Source organism: Eumetopias jubatus, unplaced genomic scaffold, assembly GCF_037043125.1.
Source record: "Eumetopias jubatus isolate StellerSeaLion01/CBP00866 unplaced genomic scaffold, mEumJub1_p1.0 scaffold_17, whole genome shotgun sequence".
NCBI lineage: Eukaryota > Metazoa > Chordata > Mammalia > Carnivora > Otariidae > Eumetopias > Eumetopias jubatus.
In genome coordinates, this window is record NW_028274823.1 from 60,956,239 (window position 1) to 60,973,323 (window position 17,085).

The following is a 17,085-nucleotide window of genomic DNA, read 5'->3' on the forward strand; positions in this document are numbered from 1 at the left end:
GAGACAAAAGTCAAGTTTGCCTCAGACATAGAAGTTTGTGAAGTATAAAAAAAAACAAAGTACCTTGGGGAGGGTATGCAGTAGACATCACCTGTATTCATATTTAAACATGGAAAAATATAACTTCCATGAGGGTGGGAATTTTGGGTCCACTGATGTAGCCTAAAAGTAATGCCTGACACATAGTAGGTACTTAGTACATATTTATGAAATGAATGATTCTATCCACATGAACCTATTTTGTGTTGTAGACACTGGGGAGTGGATGCTGAAAGCCAGCACTATTCCTTCCCCTTTTCTGTTCTCTTGGAGGTATAGAAACTCCCACTTCCTGGGTGCCTGGGTGGCTCAGATGGTTGAGCTTCTGCCTTCGGCTCAGGTCATGATCCCAGGGTTCTGGGATCGAGTCCCACGTCGGGCTCCTTGCTCGGCAAGGAGCCTGCTTCTCCCTCTGCCTCTTTCTCTCTCTCTATCTCTTATGAATAAATAAATAAAATCTTATAAAAAAAAACCTCCCAGTTTCTAACCATTTCTAACCAAAGTCATAAAAGGTCCCCATATGACACTATCTCTTTGAAGTACAAATCATATGAAGTGACTGGCATTATCTCCTCCAGAATGGACGGGGTTCTTTTGTTATAATAGCAGCTTGCTCTGATTAAGTTATGATGTGTTACTGTCTTCAGCACTCATTTCAGTAAGGGTATCAGGCTATCTCTTTCAAATGAAAAACATATCCTAATTTGTGTGGAATTTTCTTTGTTTGTTTTTGTGATCAAGAAGCTGTCATATCTATGAATTGAAAGCACTTAATTTTCTCAGAATCATGCTCTGGGGAAGCAGATATGTTTTCTTTCATTTTCTATAGATGATGACGATTATGGATGTTTTGCTTCCAACTAAACGATATAGGACTCAAATAGTCAATTTAAAAAATCATATTCTTTAAGAATCCCAGAGTGTACCTATAAGTGTTGTGACAGGCTTTTTACAATTATGCCTAATTTATTTCTTTTCTCTTAAGAGAATGGCAAAAAAAAAAAAAGATTTTGGAAACCAAGAGTCATAAAGACAATAAAAAGGCTAAAATTAAGTGATCATTTTTTAAAGAAGCTGATTATGATTGAAATGGTTGATTCTCAAGACTGTCTAGGATGATTTCAGAGTGGAAAACCAGGATCAGTCTCTTCCTGGTGATGCCATGATATTTATGTGAGGAGACTGTTATTGAATGCAGCTATGAACACAATTGCTTCCAAGCTGTAAATTAAGCTCTGTGTTATTGTATGTGTTATTGTACTATCATTGTTTTGCATCCTGTCCCAATTATGCAATCAGCCACTCTCTTCCACTCACACCAAGGATATCTTCATTCAAAAAATATTTGCTGACCACCTACTTGGAGAACCCATGAATCTAGGGTGAGCCAGGGGCAGGAATTGGGGATTCATGGGGTACCCAGTGGAGCGAGTCTGAGGAATAAGTTCTGAGTTCATTGAGAAGGGGCTTTATCTAAGAAAATCTGAGGTGTTGTGTCCTAGAAGAAGAGACAGAGTTGTGGAAGAGGTCACAGACATTAAATTCAAGTGGGGAGGTGAGGTCACAAATTAGATAATGACTTGAAATAAGTAGCCAGGACTAAGTATGATTTAGTATGCAGGCTGAGGCAAGAATTTCTAAATTAATCACAAAACAGAGACTATGCTGGAGCCCTGATTAACACTCATGGTATGTGCTATGATAGTAAGGACATGAGCATAAATAAACTGTACCAGCCCAGACAATGGTCTAGTTATGGAGGAAAACAAAGACGGAGCTTTGCTTACACTGTTTCCAACAAGAAGGGAAAATGTATCATCTGGGTAAAAATGAAAATATTAGAGAGGAATATTTTGAAATGCTGTGGGAGTTAAAGATTCATGTCAGTTAGGGGATTCAAGGAGGGCTCTCAGAAAAGTGACATATTCTCTAGGCCTTAAAGGATAAGCTAGATTTGAACATTTGGGAAAATATGAAAAGGGCATTCTAGGCAAAGGAGATGGAAAAGTATATGAGAAATTTTAAAAATGACTAACTGGATCTGTGTAAGCTACATTGTTTCTTAACAGGAAAGCTCTTGACATTTTCAGTGGAATAATTCTTTGTTGTGTGAGACACAACAGTGGGGATCTGCCTGCCAGAAAATTCAGAATCTGGGGCACTAAATACACAAACACCACCTCCCAGCTCAGTCTCTGTGATGATGGAAAATGCCTCCACACATTTCCAAGTTCCTCCTGGGGGATACTGCCCCATGTGAGAAAAAGTGGGAGGCCATGGGCTGTGGAAAAGGGAGATGTTGGTTACACAATTGAAATATAGGCCTTAGCCCTTACTTCTAAGTGAAGGAATTTAGATTTGGAATTTAGTAGAGGATGGCAAGTCATTATAGGTTTTGAGTAGAAGAGTGACATTATCACAGCTGTGCTTCCTGGGAAATTATCTGGAAACTGTGTCAACTGAATGGAAAATGCAATAGGCAGGACCAGTGAAGAGATTATAGAGTATTATATACAAAAGTCAGAATTTGAATAAGGAACACAGTCATAAAAATTTATAAGATAGGACACATTGTAAATAGGCTATGTAAATTGACCAGAAATTGAAAACAACATGAGATTATAGTAATGATGGAGGCAAAAGAGGATAAATTTGAGGGTTTATTTAGCCTGGCACCTGGGAAGATCATGTTTTTTTTTTGTTTTTTTTTTTTAGGAGAAATTGGAAATACAATAAAAGAGGAGTCACCTTAGGACAGAATTAATATATTTAAAGGGCTACCAAAATATTCAGGTAGCCCTTTAAATATATTTAAGTTACTTTCAACATGAAGTTAAGATTATAGCAAACACATTCAAGAAGTTGAGCTCTAATAGGTATGGTGGCCATGCATATAGAGATGATGGTTGGAACAGTTTCATGTAGGGCAAGATTGCCAAAGAGCAAGAGAAAATGAAAGGGTCAAAAGTAGAACCTTAAGAAAATACATCTAGGAGAGAAGAGGAAGAACCTGAGAAAGAACAATCATCAAAGCAGGAGAAAAGGCAGGAATGTGTGGCTTGGCGGCAGCCTCGCAAGTGGAACATGTCAGCGTGGTGGACAGCAATGGCCGAGCTCCAGAGAGGTCCAGTGGGACGAATACTGGGAAGGCTCAGGTGGAGTTGGAAATTAGGAAATCAGTGTGATCTTAACAAAAGAGGCTGTGGTGGCATCATGGAAAAAGAAAGATTTTATTTACTCAGTGAATTAAAAAGTAAACTTAATTGTAGAAAAGAAAAACACTGGGATAGTCCTACTTCACAGACTTTTACCTCAGAATTTACCATACCTTTACTACCAGTTATTTTTCAATATTGCTTTTCATCTCCAGAATCTATGCTGTGCATTAAGTTTTTAAGCAATTTAGCAGTGTTCTTTAAAGAATGTTTTTATTCAGCTAGGTCAGGCTTATAAAGCTAAATATTAACAAGAGCTATTGCAGATTTTTGATAAGTAATAAGTAAGATGTTCTGAATTTGCAGGTGATTAACACATGAATCTTAAATACATAGATTTATTTATTTATTTTAAAGATTTTATTTATTTATTTGTCAGAGAAAGAGAGAACACAAGCAGGGGGAGTGGCAGGCAGAGCAGGCAGAGGGAGAAGCAGATGCCCTGCTGAGCAAAGAGCCTGATGTGGGACTTGATCCCAGGACCTCAGGATCATGACCTGAGCCAAAGGCAGACGCTTAACCAACTGAGCCACCCAGGCATGCTTAAATGCATAGATTTTTAAAAAATTTGGGCACAGTTGTGATGAGCACTGTGTTATACGCAACTAATGAATTGTTGAACACTAAAAAAAAAACAACAAACTTTTCACCTAAAACACTTATAGAAGGTATGTATCAAATTTAATTACCTCTGATGACAAAATAAAATGTGATTTACATTTAAAAAATAAAATAAAATAAAATAAAATAGATTTAGAACTTCAGATATCACTTCTCAATTCAGAAGGTAATATTAGTGCTGAAAATATTTGGGTGCTCACATTACTTTTAAATGTTATTTTAAATGTAAGTCTAAAAGAAAATATCTGTCAGTGCCAGGATATTTAACCAAATGGAGAATATCTATGACTGTTCCTCTCAAGAACTTTGTTTTGAGGATTAAATGAAAATTACCTATAACCAGATATCCTGAGAACTTCTATACCCTGTCATAACAACCTTATGGACTAAAGCACCTTATACAAAATAAGCAATCATTTATCCCGCTCATGTGCTATGACCAAGGCTCCGAATTACAGTTCTATAACTAAAAGCTCTGAGCTCTCATTGTATGTGTTGTAAATGACATTTCCACTGACCCCAATATTCCAATTTAGTTTCAGAGGGGTTTACTGCCTTCTCTTCAAGGGGAGAGTGTTCCAATTCCAGATCCACACTGAACCAGAAATTTGGGACTGGCAGTTGACTCCCAGTCTCTTTTACTACTTCAGAATTCTGGGCCTTGGCTCCTTCACAAAAAACAGCAAATAGACTTGGTAGGACAATTGCCTGGGGACGTCGATTTTAAAAGAGCAATGGAAGAGACTTAAGAATAAATGTGAAAAACATGTATGTAGACCAACAACTATTATTTTTTTAATTTTATAATTTCTGTTCTAAAACTGCCTTTGCTGACAGTGTTCGATAAAATAAAATACTGTGTCATTTTGGGTCACCTAGGGAGAATGGGATAAGGAGAATTAGAAACAAATTCGGCAGACATACCATTATCACATGTGCTCAGTATAAAAGGCAGTGTGCAGAAGAAATCAGATCCAGGGGAGTGAAACAGGACTATGTTGAGATCCAGAAGCTGTAAGATTGCTCCATGAGATAGAATGAGATAGGCTGGAGAACTTAGGAGTCAAAATGTTGTTTCTAGTAAGTAGCAAGGTATCATTATGACATTGCATAGTTTATAGTTTTAAAAGTAAACTTAATTTTCGTTTTGTCCTACTCTTTTGGAAATAAAATCATTGTACTTATGCCACAATAAAATTATACTGTTTGCCTAGTGGAAGACAACATAAGTTAAATACCTCACAAAATAACATGCTTTTTCCCCCTCCAATCCCTGTTCTTTGAAAGCGACATTCAAGTTCTGAATCTCCTTCTGAACATATGCACATCACACCTTCTGTGAAGGGTACATGTGTGCACTTGGTAACAAAGTCCATTGAGGAAGAGATGGCTATCTCTCCTGCATCTGTGATCTGGCCGGTGCTTTACCGGGGTTATACTTAATTCTTGCAACAGTTTTGTGATGCAAGAATTATTAGGGTTTTGGGGCGCCTGGGTGGCTCAGTTGGTTAAGCGACTGCCTTCGGCTCAGGTCATGATCCCAGGGTCCTGGGATCGAGCCCCGCATCAGGCTCCCTGCTCTGTGGGAAGCCTGCTTCTCCCTCTCCCACTCCCCCCGCTTGTGTTCCCTCTCTCTCTGTCTCTCTCTCTCTCTCTCTGTCAATTAAATAAATAAAATCTTTAAAAAAGAAAAAAGAATTATTAGGGTTTCTTTCTTTCTTTCTTTCTCTTTTTCTTTCTTTCTTTCTTTCTTTCTTTTCTTTCTTTCTTTCTTCCTTTCTTTCTTTCTTTCTTTCTTTCTTTCTTTCTTTCTTTCTTTCTTTCTTTCTTTCTTTTTCTTTCTTTCTTTTTTTTTCTTTCTTTCAGTAGGCTCCACACCCAGTGTGGAGCCCAGTGCTGGGTTTGAACTCATAACCCTGAAATAAAGACCTGAGCTGAGATCAAGAGTCAGATGCTTAACCAACTGAGCCACCCAGTTGCCCCTAGACTATTTTTATATATAAGAAGAAATTCAGAGATATTAAGTGAGTTGCCCAAGGTTAAGAAACCAAAAAATAAATTCCTTAGGATTTGAATAATATTCTTCTTGACTTTGGAGGAATTATTTCAACAGTCACAGTTTTATTTATTCATATTTGCATAATCCTCTGAAGGACATAGGCATTTTTTTCTATTTCTCCTTGCTATAAAAGAGATGATAAAGAAGATTTCCCAGGAATCTTTCTTTTTGACATTGAGTCTCTAATGCTTTTTGACCCTCATGTGCTTAGGACTTACTACTTCAGAATTCTGGGCCTTGGCTCCTTCATAGAAAACAGCAATATTATTTGACATTTATGTATCACTTTATTATTAAAACAGAATTTGCATTTGTTTTAAACTATCATACTTAATAAGGTTTGATCCCGGAGAGGTTGAGTGGGTTTTATAAATCATCCAGAAAACTAAGAGAAAATATTGGAATATAATTCTTGCCCTCTAAAATGACTCAGTTGACATCTTTGTCTACTTCACAGGATGGGCAAAAAATGGTGGATCAATAGTTAATCATGTCTTCTTGGTATAATATTTTCAAATATTTAATAGTCAAATTTTTACTTAGAAAGAAAAGGATTCTTTCTATGGGTAAGTAGACAGGTATAAAAGCATATATTTAAGATACTGCAGCAGTGTTGTGTTCCTTGGAACCCATATGTGGATTATGCTAGAAAGAACAATTTGTCTAAAATATTGAATTCTTTTAAGCTATGTATCCTCATTTTCTTAAAAAATATTCTTATATATTAAATACCCTGCATAAGATCCATGGAAATATACTTACTTTTTTTAAAGAATTTAACGTCATAAAACAAAACAAAACATACTCTTCAGAACATTGGATCTTTTATCAGATAATAAACTTATGTAATTTCATGTACTTATCTTTAGGTATCTATTATAGGTGACTTTGGAGTAAATTTAAGATTTAATATTGGTAACTATCTTAGCCTTGGTGTTTGTAAAATTTACTTCTTCTTTCTATTTTGTTATCATTACTTATTCTGTATCCACACTGACTTTGTATGTATGCCTGTTATGTGGAGTCGTTTCAAATTATTTTTTTAATCTGGCAAGTGAGTGATTGAATAATATTTCGCAAAGGCGAAGTTTAGCTCCATTCCTAGGTGACATAGGCAAAAATTGTACACCTATTGTCCCTCACATATAAATGCTGTTGAATATTTTTGATGGTGATGTTGAAGATATTTAAATAATGCTTGTGGAAAGAGGAAGCCAGAGAAGTTACTTTAATAGGCATAAATCTGGAAGAAACTGTGGCAAACTGGAAAATGCTTGCTTTAAGGCCTTCACATTTATTTTTTTTCTTTAAATTTTTTATTATTATGTTAATCACCATACATTACATAATTAGTTTTTGATGTAGTGTTCCATGATTCATTGTTTGTGCATAACACCCAGTGCTCCACGCAGAACGTGCCCCCTTTAATACCCATCACCAGGCTAACCCATCCCCCCACCCCCCTCCCCTCTAGAACCCTCAGTTTGTTTTTCAGAGTCCATCGTCTCTCATGGTTCGTCTCCCCCTCCTGTTTACTCCCCTTCATTCTTCCCCTCCTACTATCTTCTTCTTTTTTCTTTTTTTCTTAACATATATTGCATTATTTGTTTCAGAGGTACAGATCTGTGATTCAACAGTCTTGTGCAATTCACAGCGCTCACCATAGCACATACCCTCCCCAATGTCTATCGCCCAGCCGACTCATCCCTCCCACCCCCCCACCACTCCAGCAACCCTCCGTTTGTTTCCTGAGATTTAGAATTCCTCATATCAGTGAGGTCATATGATACATGTCTTTCTCTGACTGACATTTCACTCAGCATAACACCCTCCAGTTTCATCCATGTCATTGCAAATGGCAAGATCTCATTCCTTTTGATGGCTGCATAATATTCCATTGTGTATATATACCACTTCTTCTTTATCCATTCATCTGTTGATGGACATCTTGGCTCTTTCCACAGTTTGGCTATTGTGGACATTGCTGCTATAAACATTGGGGTGCACGTACCCCTTCGGATCCCTACATTTGTATCTTTGGGGTAAATACCCAGTAGTGCAATTGCTGGATCGTATGATAACTCTAATTTCAACTGTTTGAGGAACCTCCATACTGTTTTCCAGAGTGGATGCACCAGCTTGCAGTCCCACCAACAGTGAAGGAGGGTTTCCCTTTCTCCGCATCCCCGCCAACACCTGTCATTTCCTGACTTGTTAATTTTAGCCATTCTAACTGGTGTGAGGTGGTATCTCGTTAAGGTTTTGATTTGGATTTCCCTGATGCCGAGCGATGTTGCGCACTTTTTCATGTGTCTGTTGGCCATTTGGATGTCCTCTTTGGAAAAATGTCTGTTTATGTCTTTTGCCCATTTCTTGATTGGATCATTTGTTCTTTGGGTGTTGAGTTTGATAAGTTCTTTATAGATTTTGGATACTAGCCCTTTATCTGATATGTCATTTGCAAATATCTTCTCCCATTCTGTCGGTTGTCTTTTGGTTTTGTGGACTGTTTCTTTTGCTGTGCAAAAGCTTTTTATCTTGATGAAATCCCAATAGTTCATTTTTGCCCTGGCTTCCCTTTCCTTTGGCGATGTTTCTAGGAAGAAGTTGCTGCAGATGAGGTCGAAGAGGTTGCTCCCTGTGTTGTCCTTTAGGATGTTGATGGACTCCTGTCTCACATTTTTGTCTTTCAACCATTTTGAGTCTATTTTTCTGTGTGTTGTAAGGAAATGGTCCAGTTTCATTCTTCTGCATGAGGCTGTCCAATTTTCCCAACACCATTTGTTGAAGAGACTGTCTTTTTTCCATCGGACATTCTTTCCTGCTTTGTCAAAGATGAGTTGACCATAGAGTTGAGGGTCCATTTCTGGGCTCTCTATTCTGTTCCATTGATCGATGTGTCTGTTTTGGTGCCAGTACCATACTGTCTTGATGATGACAGCTTTGTAATAAGAGCTGGAAGTCCAGAATTGTGATGCCACCAGCTTTGCTTTTCTTTTTCAACATTCCTCTGGCTATTCAGGGTCTTTTCTGGTTCCATAGAAATTTTAGGATTATTTGTTCCATTTCTTTGAAAAAAGTGGATGGTATTTTGATAGAGATTGCATTGAATATGTAGATTGCTCTAGGTAGCATTGACATTTTCACAATATTTGTTCTTCCAATCCATGAACATGGAACGTTTTCCATTTCTCTGTGTCTTCCTCAATTTCTTTCATGAGTATTTTATAGTTTTCTGAGTATAGATCCTTTGCCTCTTTGGTTAGATTTATTCCTAGGTATCTTATGGTTTTGGGTGCAATTGTAAATGGGATTGACTCCTTAATTTCTCTCTCTTCTGTCTTGTTGGTGTATAGGAATGCCACTGATTTCTGTGCATTGATTTTATATCCTGCCACTTTACTGAATTCCTGTATGAGTTCTAGCACTTTTGGGGTGGAGTCTTTTGATTTTTCCACATAAAGTATCATATCATCTGCAAAGAGTGAGAGTTTGACTTCCTCTCTGCTGATTTGGATGCCTTTGATTTCTTTTTGTTGTCTGATTGCTGTGGCTAGGAATTCTAATACTATGTTGAATAGCAGTGGTGATAGTGGACATCCCTGCCGCATTCCTGACATTAGGGGGAAAGCTCTCAGCTTTTCCCTGTTGAGAATGATATTCACTGTAGGTTTTTCATAGATGACTTTTATGATATTGAGGTATGTACCCTCTATCCCTATATTCTGAAGTTCACATTTATTTTTAAAACACTCTGAGGTCACCCCTTCCCACTGGAAAAAAAAAAAAAAGGAAATAAATGAAAAGCACCTGTAGCCAGTTTTAGTAGAATATTTGATTTCAATTTAGAGTTATTTTTCTCCCCCTGCTCAACAACCCTCATAATCTGCCAAAAGTATCATTTCATTTACCAAACAGAATTTTTTTAAGATTTATTTAATTTTTTGTGGGGGGAGGACAGAGGGAGCCAGAGAGAACCCAAAGCAGACTCCCTGCTGAGTGCGAGCCCTACCAGGGTTCAATCTCACGACCCTGGGATCTGAACTAAACTGAAATCAAGAGTCAGACTCTTAACCAACTGAGCCACCCAGGTGCCCCTTCCAAGCAGTATTGTGTATAAAGAGATATTTTATGGATAATTCAATAGTGAGGTAAACCATTTTAAGGAAAGAGGCTTTGGTCTCCAAATAGCTTTGATACCAATCAGAGAGAAAGGACCTCAGATCGGAAAGCAGATTGTAATGCAAGGCCACCCAGGAGAAATGAGTCAGAAATCTAAGGGACTTATCACAGCTTATGAGTGCAAAACTGCCTGTCAGCATTCCAGGAAGAATTAATGGTTGTGCTCTTAAGCAAATACATCTATGACCTGGGAGGAAAATGCCTATTAGCCAAGCTTTGCTGATAAGTTAATAAAGAGATGACAGCCATCTTCCTATTGAAACCTTATTTCTCTGTGTTTAGTATACTGTCAACTGCCAATATGTAATTATTATGATTTTCATTTTTGCCAGATGTTTTTTATAAATCATGAAATGCAAAGACAAAGATTTGAAAGCCATTATGAACAAGTATGACTGAGGTGAGATCACTTGTTGTAGTTGTTTGTAGGCTTTCTAAAAAAAGAGTTTTCATAAGCAAATAGAAACATCTCATTGGGAGGCATCGTTTTTAACTTCATTGTATGTAGGTCCCTGGATACTGTTTTTTTTGGGGGGGGGTTACACTACTTAACATCCATTTTTTCCACATATGTTTATTGAGTACCTGCTTCTTTTCTAGGTATTGAAGATACTGTAGCAAACACAATAGTCAATCAACGTGCCTATCCTTTTGGAGCTTCCATTCTATATGAAAGCTGGGGATAATAAATGTGAAAACAAATACATAAACAGGATATTTTTGGGTAATAAATAGCTAACACTTATGTAACTCTTGTATATGCTAGACTGCTTCAAATACTTTTTATATATTAGCTTATTTAATCCTCACGATAAACCTAAGTGACAGATACTATTATTTATACATTTTTATTTTATTTTATTTTATTTTATTTTTTTAAGATTTTATTTATTTATTTGAGAGAGAGAGAGAGAATGAGAGATAGAAAGCACGAGAGGGAAGAGGGTCAGAGGGAGAAGCAGACTCCCTGCCGAGCAGGGAGCCCGATGCGGGACTCGATCCCGGGACTCCAGGATCATGACCTGAGCCGAAGGCAGTCGCTTAACCAACTGAGCCACCCAGGCGGCCTATTTATACATTTTTAAAGATGAGGAAACTGAAATCCAAAAACAAAAACAAAAAACAAACCCACAATTCATGTAACCTCCAAAGTCAGAGAGAGAAGAAGCCAGAACGTTAAGACTCGAGCCTAGGAAGTCTGGTTTTCTAACCCACCATGCTGCATGCTACTCTATGAGGAAAGTCAGAGAAGTTCTGAGCTAGAAGGAGATTAGGGGCAAAAAAATACCTTGATGCAGAGGTGACATTTGATAGTTTTATAGCAAGAAGGCATGAGTCATGTAAAATCCTGGAGGAAGAGCTTTGCACGAAGAAGAAACAAGTACAAAAACCTTCAGATAGGAATGAACTCTACCTGTTTTGAGTGAAGAGGTGTAGAGTTGGGGAAGGAGAGAGCAGGGACTAGATCATGTAGGGTCAGGCTATGGAGGTAATGCAGTACTGCTGTAGGAATTTGATCAGATTAGTGGCTGATGTATGGCACATGGATTACAGGGGACCAAGAGTGGAAGAAGTCATGAATTAGGAGGTTGTTACAGTTATCTAGGAAAGAATGATAAGACTTAACCTATGGTGGTGATTGTGGGGATAGTGAAACCTATAATAGTAAGAAAATGTTTTGGAGGGGCGCCTGGCTGGCTGGCTCAGTTGGTTAAGCGACTGCCTTCGGCTCAGGTCATGATCCTGGAGTCCTGGGATCAAGTCCCGCATCGGGCTCCCTGCTCAGCAGGGAGTCTGCTTCTCCCTCTGACCCTCTTCCCTCTCGTGCTCTCTATCTCTCATTTTCTCTCTCTCAAATAAATAAATAAAATCTTAAAAAAAAAGAAAATGTTTTGGAAATAGTGGTTATAGGGTTTATTGGATGCCATAGATGAGAAAAGAGAACAATCAGGGATGGACTTGGGGAGTTAAGGTTTAAGCGTCAGAGTGAACAGTCACCACTTACTGAACTGGGAAAGATTTGGGGAGATGTCATAGCAGGAGGGTGAGTTCTATTTATGCAACATTAAGTATGAGAAAAGTATAAATGTCAGGTGGAGGAGAAATATCTAATGTGAAGTTCAGAGAGGAGGTTTAGACAGGAGAATTGGGAACTGTCAACATATAGATGATGTTTAAGATTGGTGGATGGGATGATATATTATAGGAGAATTGAGCCCTCAGAAGAGGAAAGAAGGAAGGCTAGAATTATGGGGCACTCCAGCATTCAGCAAATGGCAGACAAGGAGAAACCCACGAAAAGCAACTGAGAAAAAATTGCCAGAGAAGCAAGAAGAAAACCATGAGACTGTGGGAGAGTGGAAAAGTAGAGAATTGGGGTTTCAAAAAGTAAGTGTTTAACCTACGTCAGTTGTTGCTTGAGATTCAAGTGGGAAGATGAGGATCGAAAACTATTCTTTGGATTTCGGTCACAAACAGATGTAGTAGACAAAATTTGATTGAATAAGACTTTAGTAATTAAGACTTTCTGTGTGTTCATTAAATTTCTGAATAAGGTGGTGCAAGGAACCCTTAAAGCTATGATTCTCAAAGTGTGGTCCTCAGACCATCAGTATCAGTATCACCTGGGAACTTACTAGAAATGAAAGTATTTAGGTCCCACCTTGGACCTACTAAATTAGAAACCCTGGTAATTGTGGCCCTCCTTTGTTCTGACATGGCTTCCAGATGATTTAATTCATGCTACAGATTGACCTTGGACAGTGATGTGCTTGAGTGGCCTAGTACAGTGTCTGGAGAGTTGATTGTGTGTATTCCTACCAACTGCATGTACTGGTAGCTTGAAATTAGCCATGGTAGGAGTATACATTCCAGAGAAATCAGAAACCCCCAAATGCTACAAATCAGGGTCCACCCCTCAATCTTTATTGCTTTATTATCACTACTGGTGAATTCAGTAGGTCTAGGGTGGAGTCTGTGAATTTGATTTTTTTTTTTAAGATTATTTATTTTAGAGAGAGAGAGAGAATTGGGGAGGGAGAGAATCTGAGCTTGGATTCCAATGTGGGGTTCAATCCTATGAGCCATGAGTCCAAGGGTTGGACGCCCAACCAAGCCATGCAGGCACCCCGTGAATTTGCTTTTTTAACAAGTTCTTAGTTGATGCTGATGCCATTGATTTGGGGACCACACTTTGAGAGTTAAGAGAACTAAATTTGTTTTATTCTGTCATAATTCTCAAATGTTCTCCCCTTCCCCTTACATATTTCTTAAGTGTACTGTCTTCAAAATTCTCTTTCAATTTATCTTAATCTCCTATAAGCAGTGAATTTATAAGTCACAATGTCCATTCCACTACCATTACCATTACTTTAATCTAGATGTTCATTACTTCTGGCCTCCATTATTGTCATAGCTTCTCCCCATGACAATCTTCTCTTATGTATCTCATAATTACCTTGTCAAAACTCTGGTTTTTCCCTCTTCTCTCATCCTATCTCAGACAAGTTTATCCAATGGCTGCTATTGCCTCCTGTATCAATTCCAGTCTCCCTTTCATGTTTTAAAACACAATCCTAATTACCAGGTGCTTAACCCCCTCACGATATATAACCATCCCTTCCTCTTTTGACTCCATGTTTTCTGTTCCTGTGACTAGGCTTTTGTTCATAACCCTGTGGGGACCTAACTTGCATCTATTTCATTCCATCCCTCTTGATCCTCCATATGCATTTTGTCTATTCTACACATTCCAACTCAATGGTATATTTTACCAATATGTATTTGACAAGGTCTTTATCTCTTTGTGTCCCAGACAGAAAAATGGAGAGTGTTAGTGTAATTAGGGGAAATTGCAGCAGGTTAACACAAAGGGCTTTAGTAAGGAGATCAATTTTATCCTGAAGGAAGTTCTGTACTTGTTTATGGCCTTTTGAAATAATTATTTTAAAGAAAGGAAAAGATCTAACATTTATTGAACATCTACTATTTTCTAAATTCTGTAACAAGCATTTTCCTTACATTATATGAAGAGATATTATTGTATGGGTACCTTGAAAACCCAGCAATTATTAAATCTGTGGTTAACAGAAATCTGGGATAAAAGGCTCATGTTATGAATGATCAAGTCATGAGTCACCATATCCTACCAAGCTAGAAGAATGAGTCAAAAATCAACAAGACACATTTAACAGCAATGACTATAAAATCTGTATTCAAATTAAATACATCCTTCATATTTATAAGTTCTTGCAGAATTTACTTGACTGCGTTCGTGGGAGAGGTCAAATAAGACTCCCTAAAGCTCAATAAGAGCTGACATGGTGATATAGGTACAAATAAAACTAACATATTCTTATTTTGCATTGTAGAAATATAACATCCAGATGAAGGAAAATAATTTTCCCTGTGTATTCTCACTAGCCAATACTTATGTGGAGTATTGTGTCATTTTTTGGGTATTATATTAAGAGGATTTTGACAAATTATACAGCATCAAATGACAAATACCAGGATGGTATCTTTATCATAGTTGACAGGATAAGGACAGAATATTGAGTGGTAATATTATTACTTGCATTGAAATCCTGCCACATGGAAGGGCTGGAGCAGCTGAAAGCTGAAGATAGGCGGATGGATGGAAATTAAAGAGGGGTATATTTCAGCTCAGTGTAAAGAGAAACTTTCCTGGAATCAGAGCAGTTCAACAGTGGAATGGGCAGCCTCAAGAAATAAGCAACTTATCATTGAACATGATCAAGGAAAGTACTTTTCATCTTTAAAGATTCTGGGATTTTATTATCTTTCATTTGCCTTCAGGCTGCTCTTATTCAAAATGATCTCCCCCTCCCTTCTGATATGTAATTACACTGATGGAGCATATTTAATAATTAAAACACTTAATTATTCTTCTGTCTAAATGCATTGATATTATTCTCCAACATCCCTCCTTCTATAGAAAGGCCCCAATGGGGGAGGGGGAAACCTTATGTTTTATATCCCACTCAGTACTGTTCTGAACAAATTACTGGGGTTCAATAAACATTTGTTGACCAATGGGTAATTTTCCAACCTGCTGAGGCTGCTGTCTTTTGCAAGGGTAATTATAAACACTTCTAGGAGCCAACTTAAGTTCTTAAAATGATACAGATGATATTCTATTCTCTCCTACTTGAGCAGCAATCACATTGCAGAAACCACTGTCAGCAAAATAGGGCAAAACTATTATTTCAATTTTCTTAATAAGAAAAGACAGAGAGATGCCTGGGTGGCTCAGTCCGTTAAGTGTCTGCCTTCAGCTCAGGTCATGATCCCAGGGTCCTGGAATCAAGTCCTGCATCGGGCTCTTGCTCAGCTGGGAACCTGCTTCTCCCTCCACCTGCCTTTCCCCCTGCTTGTATGCTCTCTCTCTCTCTGACAAATAAATAAATAAAATCTTTTTTAAAAAAAGAAAAGACAGAAAAATAATTCTCATTTAAAATCACTCCCACTCAGTTATGAGCTGTATTAAATTGTATTCTGCATGCAGAACTAACTCTTGTGTTTCTAGCTCACATAAAAAAGTTAAGTGCTTCAAATATATTATCAATGCCATCTCTTTTCATATGTGCACATATGTAAACCATTTTTCTGCCTTTCTCTGTAATCAAATCCATCAATTAATGATATATTTTTTATGGCCTTTATAATTACTGTTCCTTAATACTGTTCTTTTCTTCCTTGTTAGAAGTATGGCAAACTATACCTAATTTTAGCATTATCTCCAGGTTAAAAAATAAATACAGTAGCAATTTTAGTACATGAAACTGGACTCACTGAATCAAATATGACTGGCTTTCTGATTCATTTTCCTCATTTCTATACATTTTGCTTATTCACTGTTTTGTTTTGTTTTATTTTAACATAATAATAATCAGTAGTTTTGCATCTGGATAGATGTATATAGCTTTAGATATACACTTAATAAATGGTAGAATAATCTAGATTTCATTTTTTTCTCAAAATGAGATATGTAACATATCTTTTGTTGGTATCTAGTTGTCTTGTATTTCATATTTCATGTATGTCAAAAGTAGAAAGAGCAGTGGGCTTTCAGTATGGAAATGGGCACTCTAGTCTTCTACACTAATTAACTATGTGGCTTTAAGCAAGTCACATGAACCTTAAACTCTTAGGTTCTCTAATCCTTCCTTTATAAGTGGGTGAATTTGAACTAAATATGTAAGATCCCCTGTGAATCTTAAATTCTATATTTTCAGGAAGTGTTTAACTTAGTAAAAATTCATACCAGTATAACATTGTAAACACATAAATATCTTTATTTGACTGCAATTTGACTAATTCTTGAATCATCAGTTCACAACCTTAAATATTATTTAAACATATTTTATAACTACTCAATCTTTTTTTTTCAAAATTACTCCTTTCAGGTTTTTTTGCATACCTTAAGAAGAAAGTAATTCATTTGGTTCTACTTTGTGTTAAAGAGAGAGAGAATGTGGGGAGAAAGGGAAAGATTTATGGGAATTTCAAAAGCAATTCATGTATTATAATACACTAAGCCTACTTGCTTCATTCCCAATGAGACATGTGGGATGGTTCCTCTTTTAATCTGATTAAAACTGTTTTTCCCCCTAAATGTTCTCATCTAAATACAAAAACAATGGAAACAAATGATGAGTCAAAGTATGTTAAGCCATCTGTTTTAGAATAAACAACTGCCCTTATTTCTGTTAATAGTAACACATCTTAACTTGTATACTATTTCTTAATTAAAAGCACATATCTACTCTTGAAAATAGTAAAAAGGAATCTTCTGCTTTCATCATTGACTGATTAAATCCAGTTACACAAGTATTCTAGTTTCCTACCCTAGGGAGAAATCTCTGCTAATGTTAGTGTACAATGATATGTGGAACAACAACCATTGGGTATTTATTCTAAAACAGAAAATGTTGATGTAGAAAATAT

At 37.1% G+C, this 17,085-nt stretch overlaps 1 protein-coding gene across 1 annotated transcript in view; it reads left to right on the forward strand.

Annotated features, from left to right (window-relative positions):
- CTNNA3 (catenin alpha 3) overlaps nucleotides 1-17,085 on the forward strand; it is a 1,824,697-nt gene that overhangs the window by 1,119,822 nt on the left and 687,790 nt on the right. The window lies entirely within an intron of this gene.